Source organism: Chrysochloris asiatica, unplaced genomic scaffold (assembly GCF_000296735.1).
Source record: "Chrysochloris asiatica unplaced genomic scaffold, ChrAsi1.0 scaffold00060, whole genome shotgun sequence".
NCBI classification, from domain to species: Eukaryota; Metazoa; Chordata; class Mammalia; order Afrosoricida; family Chrysochloridae; genus Chrysochloris; species Chrysochloris asiatica.
This window is the reverse complement of record NW_006408578.1, coordinates 7,978,257-7,988,294: the sequence shown is the minus strand read 5'-3', so window position 1 is coordinate 7,988,294 and position 10,038 is coordinate 7,978,257. Positions and strand designations below refer to the sequence as shown.

Sequence of the window (10,038 nt, the reverse complement as noted above, 5' to 3'; positions counted from 1 at the left end):
ACTACCAGAGCTCCTAAAAAGAACATCATGCTTGGTAGTATAGGGGAAAAAGAGGAATTCTGCAAAGAGAAGGATTGACTGAGGTTACAATTGCTGTGGGTTAATGTGCTGGACTGCAAAGCCAGTTTGAACTGCAAGGTCAGCAGTTCAAGCTCACCAGCTACTCCTTGGAAACCCTACACAGGGTCACTTTGGGTCAGAACCAACTCAACAGCACTTAACAACAACAACAACAACAATGGACTCAAACATAGCAATGATTATGAGGATGGTATCGGAGTCCTGGTGTGGCACTGTGGGTTAATGCACTGGACTACAAAGTTAGGTTTTTGGGATTTTTTTGGTACAAGGTTAAAAGTTCAAGCTTATCAGCTGTTCCTTGGAAATCCTATACAGGGCCGCTTTGAGTCAGAACCCATAGGAAGGCAACAACAACAACAAAGTGCATATTACAAGCTTTTTTACTAATCAGTCTGTTAACCTCAAGGTCAGCAGTTCGAAGCTACCAGCTGTTCCGCAGGAGAAAGAGGAGGCATTCTGCTCTCGTAAAGATTTACAGCCTCGGAAACTCTATACAGGGTTGCTATGAGTCGGAACCAACTCCACATCACATAACAACAGTCTCAAGAGCTCCTTCTGGCTAATGCGGGATTTAGATAAGACTAAAGGAGATTAACACTGAGGGCAAATGGAGGGTAAAACATGTCTTCCAGTTACTGAACAGACTACATTTTAGACTTTTCAATGTGTCTTCGTAGAACATTCTGTCATATCTCTCTAAGTGTGGCATTAACATTTTTTTAAAATTGATAACTAACATTTTAGAAATCACCAAGTCATTTAAAAAACAAAACAGAAAAAAAGATTTTCAACTAACCAAATCATATATTTACAGAAATTAAGGGGAGCTATCAAAATGAGAAAACAATTGATTCTGTTTTAATAAATATTAGCACAGTATCCTATACTAATATTCACAAACTATTTCAAAATAAAATAAAAACTACCCAATGGAGAAAATGTGGAACAAAACTCAAAATTATTAATAAAAACAAAAAGCCGGGTTTACTGGTCAGAAAGAAACTTGAGAAACCTATGGCCCTTGACTACCCTTCAGGTCTGGAAAGGAACTCACCCTCGTGGTCCTATTTCCAGCTAAGCAGTTGTTGTTGTTGTTAAGTGCCGTCGAGTCGGTTCCGACCTATAGCGACCCTGTACAGGGTTTCCGAGGGTGTAAATCCTTACGGGAGTAGAAAGCCTCATCTTTCTCCCGCAGAGCGGCTGGTAGTTTCGAACCGCTTACCTTAAGGTTCGCAGCCCGATTCGTAACCACTACGCTACCAGAGCTAAGCAGTAGATAGGTATATAAGGGGACAACAACACTAGTACGGTATGCTCACCATGGAATAGTCAATCAATCAAAATCAAAAGGGCAAGCTTCACCTATGTACAAAGTTGAGAAGGGATGGGAAGCAGGGTGGAATGGAAATAGGAACCGCAAGGAGGAAGTGGTTATTCATTCATTGAGCTGAAACAAAATTATGATTTGTTAAATGTAAAACTGATGATTTTGTCTGTAAACTTTCACTCAATTCACCACAATAAAAAGTGAAAAACAAAACAAAAACTACCCAATGAAGAGATCAAACATTCCTGCCCAAGGCTAGCTTTGTTCAGGCTGTAGGTAGCTACCTACTGTGAAAGTTCCCACTCCTCAACATAGTTGTGGGGACTTGAGAGGGTAAGAAGCCAGAGGAAAATGGGAAGCCCAAAGCTTGGAAAGTCACTTTTGCCTACATCATTATTTTGCCTTAATATGTAATTTTTATGATTAATATAAGCCTGAGAACACTATGTTTCTTCTCTGAGAATGCCATTACCTTTACAGCAACTGCCATGGAATCTATTCAAACTCATAGCAAAATTATTGGAAGGAGTAGAATGGCCCCCGTAGACTTTCTAAGAGTTTATATTCCTTGTGGCACTGTAGGATAAGCACTGGATTGGTAGCTACAAGGTCGGCAAACCACCAGCTGCTCCTTGGAAAACTTATAAGGGTTGCTATGAGTCGGAACTGATTCAAACGGCATTTAACAACATTCCTTATAGAAGCCGAGTGCCAAATCTTACCTCTGTGGTGATTTCGAACTGTCTACCTTTCAGTTAGCAGCCAAGCGCTTAACCACGGCACCACCAGCGCTCCCTGGAATTGAGGTTGTTGTTCTTAAGTGCCGTCAAGTTAGTTCTGACTCATAGTGAACCTGTATAGGGTTTCCAAGGAGCGGTTGGTGGGTTTGAACCTCCAACCTTGCAGTTAACAGTCCAGAGCTTATCTACAGCACCACACCACTTCTCCAGAATAGAAATTACTGACCATTAACATGCTTCCCCCACTGTTCCAATATTCGACTTTGATCCTGTCTGTAAATGAAAACATCTTATATGCTGTAAAGAAAATGGTTTTCATTAATATAGATTATCTGATCCTTCTCAATAAGCCAGGATCCATAAAGATTCTGGGGGCTGTGTAATGCTAGTATGTGAGTTGGGGACTCCAGGGCCACTCCACGCCAAGATCCTGCTTTTATCTGGGCGTCATTTGGAATGCAACAATGAGGGCGTTATCGGACCCAGATTTCTTTATCTTTCCCGTTCATTTTATTTTGTAAAGGTTCTGAAATTAATTCCAGCGACCCAATCTCTTCCCTCGCTCCTAACGGTACTTTTTCCTCCAGCCCAAGCAGCAGAGGGGCTCCGGGTAGGGGTTTCTCTGATTGATGTTGTTGTTAGGTGTCATCGATTCGGTACCGACCCACAGCCACCTTATGCACAGCAGAAGTGCCCGATCCTGGGCCAACCTCACTACTGTTGCCACGCTTGAGTCTGACAGATGAGTACTGCCATTATCCTGCCACCCTAGGCTGACCCTCCCAACTTGAGAGGACCAGAAAGTTAAGGAAAGAGCCTCTGGGAACACCCACTCGAAGTCGACGCTGGTCGGAGCATCCCCTCCAACAGGCCCCGCCCGGTCCAGGACCCTCCCCCTTCATTCTCCCCCTACCGGCGTCCGGACCCCTGCTCTCGGTGAAGGTTGGCCCTGGTAGGACAAGGCTTCGGGGAGACAAGCCAGGCAGACCTCGCAGGACAGGCTCAGGCTGGACGAAGAATGGCAACCCTGCAGCCTGCTAGGGATTACCCGCCCGCAACGGCCGCTTACCTCCTTAACTCCCCTGTGAAGCTCCGGCGGCTTGTGTGTTTCATCTCCTAGGAAACGGCTGGGCGCACCAGCTGCACTACTGCCAGCTGCTTACAACCCGCCCGGGAGGGGGCGGTGCCTGACCTGGAAAGCCCCGCCCCATCCATATACACTCCACCTCCCTGAGGGGCGGGCCTTAAGGAAAACCTGAGTTTGTGGAACTCTCTTCGGTTTAGATTTTGGTCTTGGGGAAAGTCTTGATTACTTTTCAGTTCTTTATCGGAAGTTGACTTCTTGATCCTATTTTGGTTTGGTTTTGCTCGGATGTATTCTACAAAGTCTTAATTAAACATAATTCCTGGACTCGACACAAAAAGGAAACCAAAAGGTACACGTTTGTCTGCTTCTTATAGATGTTTACTCTTAAGCAACTTGGGGGCCTAGGGACTGCTGTTGTATTGCTGTTGTTAAGTGCCGTCGATTCCAACCCATAGCTTTGCAGTCTGGAGCATTAACCTAAGCTGTTCTTTATATTGATCAGTACCATAGGTATATATTATATCCTGTCACAATGTAGTAATTCCAACATAAATGAGTGAATGAGTGAATAAGTGAATACAAGAACTGGCGTAGATGTGTGAACAGATGGCACATTTTGTATTCTGTAAAAAAATTTGGATTGACCCGGCAGAAAGAGTCCATAAATCTAAAGCATGAAAATAAGGCAGTGATGTATCCATTTAGCAATGATCTATTGGGTCTCAGACTTTGGGTTTGGCATTGAAACAGTGCTAAGGTAGACAAGGCAGATGTGCTCGAACCCTACCAGAGGTTATAGTGAAGTAAGCAAGGCCAAATAAAACTCAAGAGTTAGATCACGGAGAACTTATAAATGCCCAGTTAGGAATCTTAAGCATTAATTTGCAGCAATGGGGAAACACATTAGAAGAAACATGCTTAGATTTGCATCTTAAGAAAGATGACAAGAGTAGTAGTGGATGGGATGGATTTGGACAAAGAGTCTGGGGCAAGAGAAAGAGACAGGAAGCGATTGCAACTGACTGACAAGAAATGATGAAGAGGGAACCACAGCAGTGAGGGTGGAAATAGAGAGGAACAGAATTCAAGGGATATTTAGTAGTTAAGATCAATGGAACCATTTGGCTTAGATGAATGTTGGATTGTTGTTGTTAAGTGCCATCCAATCAATTCTGATTCATAGCAACCCTATATTAAGTCCCCAAGGTGTGGCTTGTGGGTTCAAATCACCACTTTGCAGTTCAAACTGACCTAACAGTCCAGTGCTTATCCTGCAGCACCACACCAGGACACCTGAATGGTGGATTGTTGTTGTTGTTGTTGTTAGGTGCCATCGAGTTGGTACTGACTCACAGCGACCCTATGTACAACAGAACGAAACACTGCCCGGTCCTGGATCAAGCTTACAATTGTTGCCACGCTTGAGCCTATTGATGCTGCCACTTTGCCAATCCACCTCGCTGGGGGTCTTCCTCTTTTTTCTTTGACCGTCCACCTTACCAAACATGATATCCTTCTCCAGAGACTGCTCCCTCCTGACAATATGTCCGAAGTATGAGAGATGAACTTTGGCTATCTTGGCCTCCAAGGAGCACTCTGGCTGTACTTCTTCCAACACAGATCTGTTGGTTCTTTTGGCAGCCCATGACACTTTTAATATTCTCCTCCAACACCATAACTCAAAAGCATCAATTCTTCTATGGTCTTCCTATTCACTGTCTAGCTTTCGCATGCCTACGAGGTTATTGAAAATACCATGGCTTGGGTCAAGTGAAGTTGGGAACTACTGGAAAAGCAGCTCAAATCAAAACTCCAAGAGGAATTTTCCAGGAATTATGTGCTATAGGATAAGCCCTGGACTGCTAACTGAAACTCACCAGTCATTCCTCAGGACCCTATACAGTGTCTATATGAGTTGAAACTAACTTCCTGACACTTAACAGTAACAACAATTCTAACATTTAAATGAAAGATCAAACCCCTGAGAGAGGCAGGATATTCTAAAAAGCTAATTAATTGGATGGGTAGGTGGGGCAACTTTCCTACCATAATTCAAGACTTATTGAGAAATAGTCAATAATACTATGTAGTATTGATTCAGGAATAGGAAAAAAGGCATTAAAAACAAAACAAAACAGAAAAATGAGCTTCCATATGGAAGCTCAGATATATGGAAGACCTGTGTATATTTCAGAAACCCCGTTGTAACTCATCCAACACTCAACTGTCAGTTTGCCACACTGTGGTGGATTTTATGTTACTGGTTGGCTTGTGGAAGCTATGCCACTGGTATTTTGAATATCACTATAGTCACCCATGGTAGACAGGTTTCAGTGGAACTTCTAGAATAAAATAGACTAGGAAGTAGGAGAAGCAGATCACTTTTGAATGGTAAGACACTGAAAATCATATGAATAGCAGCAAAACGTGTCAGGTATAGGGCTGGAAGCTGAGTCACTCAGGTTGGAAGGCACTCAAAATAAGGGGAGGAGCTGCCTCTTCAAAGTAGAGTTGACCTTAGTGACATGAACAGAGCAAAGTTTTCAAGACATTTGCTAATGAGGCACAACTAAAAATAAGAAATAGTTGAAAACTGTTTATATTCTACATTAATATATTCTACATTAATAACAGAATGAATGTAGAATGTATGAAGTATGACTCTAGAAAAATCTGAAGTCTTCAAAAATGAATGGAACACATAGAGATAGATATTCTAAGCATGAGTGAGCTGAAATGAACTGATTTTGAATCAGATAATCTTATGGTTTGCTATGCAGGGAATGACAAATTGAAGAGGAATGGTGTCACATTCATCATCAAAAAGAGCATGTCAAGGTCTATCTTGAAGTATGATGCTGTCTGTGATAGGATGATCTCCATATGCTTAAAAGGAAGATCAGTTAATACCACTATTATTCAAATTTATGCACTTACGACTAAAACCAGTGACAAATTCTACAAACTTATTCAGTTTGAAATTAATCAAGCATGTAATCAAGATGCATTACTAATTACTGGTGATTGGAATGCAAAGGTTGGAAACAAAGAGGAAGGATCTGTAGCTGGAAAATATGCCCTTGGTGATAGAAATGATACTGGAAATAGTATGATAGAAGTTTGCAAAACCAATGACTCATTTATTGCAAATAAATACCTTTTCCAACAACATAATAAGCCACTATACACTTGGATCTTGCCAGATGGAATGCACAGGCATAAAATTGACTATATGTGTGTACAGAGATGATGAAGAAACTCAATATCATCAGCCAAAACAAGTCCAGGGGCAAACTGTGGAAGAGATCATGAATGGTTCATATGCAATTTCAAGCTGCAGCAGAAGAAAATTGAAACTATTCCCTAAGAGCCAAAGTAGACCTTCAGTATATACCACCTGAATTTAGAGACCATCTCAAGAAAAGATTTGATTCATTAGACACTAATGACTGAAAAAAGAGTTGTGGGATGACATCAAGAACATCATACATGTTTGACAAGGAGAGTAATATACAAGAAGAGGGATGTTGGCAGATGAAGGATGAAGACCGGTGAAGACATGAGGAAGTATCTAAGGGTTAAAGGGGATAGAGGTAAACAGTGTTATATATGCAACCTTTGTGTTCTGTGGGTAGATACATGGACACATAAACATGTTGAACAGGTATGGGAGGGAAATTAGAAGTATACCCACAAGTATGTAATGGTTTGAAAGAGGATATTTGTACCTAGGTACAAATACTTTTGCTGTAAATACACCTATGAATGTGCATATGCAGTGGGCAAAATAAAAAAAACCTTGTTGTTGTTGTTAGGTACTGTCAAGTCGGTTCCGATTCATACCTACTTTATGCACAACAGAACGATTGATACACTGCCTGTTCCTATGCCATCCTCACAATCCTTGTTAAACTAGAGTCCATTGCTGCTACCATTATGCCAATCCATCTCATTTGGGTCTTCCTCTTTTCCAGTGACCCTCCGCTTCACCTAGCATGATGTCATTCTCCAGGGACTGGTCCCTCCTGATACTATGTCCCAAGTATGAGAGACGAAGGCTTACCATCCTAGCTTCTAAGGAGCTTTTTGCTGTACTTTTTCCACACAAATTTGTTTGTTCTGCTAACATTCCGTGGTACTTTTAATACTGTTCTCCGACACCATAACTGAGTCTCTTCTGACATCAATTTTGTTTTGTTTTCTTTTTAATGAATTGTTGGGCTGGGTCATATAGTAATTCAAATGGAGTCCTGGTGTGGTGCTGTGGGTTAATGCAAGGTCAGCAGTTCAAGTTCATCAGCCACTCCTCGGAACCCCTATACAGAGTACCTGTGAGTTGGAACCAATTCGATGGTATTTAACAACAACAAAATGGTAATTCAAAGACTTTATTTTGCTTGGATCCACAATCAACACTCATGAAAACAGCAGTCAAAATATATAACATTGTATTTCATTAGGCAAATCCGCTGCACAGAGTTCTTTAAAGTGTTCCAGAGCAAAGATGTCAGTTTGAGGACTAAGATGCACCTGACACAAGCCATGGTATTTTCAATAACCTCATATGCATGTGCAAGTTGGACAGAATTACTGTTTTAAGGGTCATCCATTCAACCACACCTCCTGTCCAGTTCCAGGATTCTTCCTCCAGTCTTGGTGCCAAGCTTTTGACTCTAACATTCAATTGGTACTCAAATGACCAGAACCTTTTTCTTTTCATTCCTAGTTCAATACATTTCCCATTGTGTTGACTTTTTTTTTTTTTTTTTAACGTTTTTACTGTGAATTGAGTGTTAGCTTACATGGGAGCACATGGGTTTTACACCATGGTTTCATTGCAATGATTACAATCTCCTCCATGCCTCATCATTCAACAATATTTGCTTCTATTCCCTTTGGGTTTTTTTTTTTTGGTGGGTGGGTGGGTAATGTACACTAAAATACTCAGAAGTATGTAATAATTTAAAACAACCAAAGGGCATATTCTGCAAGCCTGCCTCCTGGTCGCCAGCATTTAGTCTTTCTCTTTCCATATGTCTAGAATCCTCTGTCTCTTCATGTCCTCATCCATTGTGTTGACTCTTGCATATTCTCAAGTCACAATTCTGATTCAATAGACTCTAATAATATCTTTGTGGACTATCCCCTCAAGATTTAAATTAAATTAGTTTCTAAAACAATTAACTATATGATATGATCAAAATCAAAGTCTAATCCTAAACTCAAAATAAGTTTTACCTGATCACAGTTTTAAGATTGAACCTTCATCCAATCACATTAAAATCTTATCCAAGTGAGGTCTCTTGTCTTCTTTGCAGTTCTGTAGCTTAGCTAGCATTATCGTTTTATTTATCTACTTATTTAAATTTTTTTTATTGTGAATTGGGTGAAAGTTTACAGAAATGATTGTCAGTTTTACATTCAACAAAGCATACACTTTGTTTCATCTCAATGATTGCAATCCCCTCCATGGAATAACAGTTATCCTGCTTCCTCCTTGTGGTTCGTATCTCCATTCCACCCTCCTTCCCATCTCTTCTCAACTCTGCCCTTAGGTACATGTTGCCATTTTGATCTTGAATGATTGACCATTCCATAGTGTGCATACCTTATTAGTGTTACTGTCTCCCCTGTATAACTATCTACTTGGCTGAAAATTGAGCCATGAGGATTTGTTTTCTTTCCAGACATGAAGGGTGGTTGGGAGCCATAGTCTCCGGTTCCTCCAGTTTCTTTCTGACCAGTAAGACCAGTCTTCTTTTTTAAAAAGTAAGTTTAAGTTTCATTCCACATTTTCCCACTCTGTCCGGGACCACTCTATCTAATGTGATCCCATTGAGGGTAGTTGATAGTGGTAGCCAGGTACCATCTAGTTCACCTGGTCTCAGAGTTGTAAAGACTGATGGTCACGTGCTCCATTAGTCTAATCAATTCCAAGCATCTTCAGTTCTCATCACTCTCCTCTCTTCCTTACATGGAGAGACCAATAGCTATACCTCATGAGCTTCTAAGATCCCAGATACAACCCATCAAAGCAGGATGTAGGACATTGTCTTTGTGGACTACATTGTGCCAATTGACCAATGTGTCCCCTGAGACTATGGTACTGAGCACCCAGGCTCAGCTACCCATTATTGCCTTAAGATGTTTGATCATATCCAATAAGTTTTCATCATTTTGCCTGCTGTATGCTCTACCACATTCATAGGTGTGTTTGCAGCAAAGGTAATACCCATGTATAAATATCCTCTTTCAAACTCATAGATTTGTGGGTATCCTCCCAGTCTTCCTCCCATGCACATTCAGCCTGTGTTTCAGTCCGTGCGTCTACCCACAGAACACTGTTGTTCCACTGTTATGCATATGTTACTATTTACCTTTATCCCCTTTAGCCCATGCATACTTTCCTCTCTTCATCACTTATCTACCAACCTGCAATATTTTTTATCAATGGTGGTTCAGGCTAATTACATTTTATTGGAATTATTAGTTAGAAAATATTGGTTTCAGAATGATCTCTTAGGAAAAGCCATTATAATGATAATAATAGTAATGAATCTGAGCATCAGCTAATGGTTGGCCTGTTACTTTGTGAATCATTACAAGACAGTACTGTTCTATAATATTACAATTCAGAAACCAATTGGCAATAGCCTGTCTTATTAAGGAAATCAAAGTTTTAACAACTTCCTGTTTTACCTGATTAGAAATCTAAGTCTCACTTGAGTTATTTTTTTTTCCACTTATTTATTTTTTAATTCAAGAATATGGTATAGGCTCAGAATGGCGTTTTCCAAGTCCCT

General features: G+C 40.7%; 1 protein-coding gene across 1 annotated transcript in view; it reads right to left on the bottom strand.

Moving 5' to 3' along the window:
- Nucleotides 1-3,270, bottom strand: part of MAK (male germ cell-associated kinase) — a 92,591-nt gene extending 89,321 nt beyond the window's left edge. Inside the window, exon 1 of the mRNA XM_006864092.1 lies at nucleotides 3,197-3,270. The gene's annotated coding sequence lies outside the window, so the exon portion shown is untranslated. The remainder of the gene's footprint in view (nucleotides 1-3,196) is intronic.
- Between the last annotated feature and the right edge of the window lie 6,768 nt (nucleotides 3,271-10,038).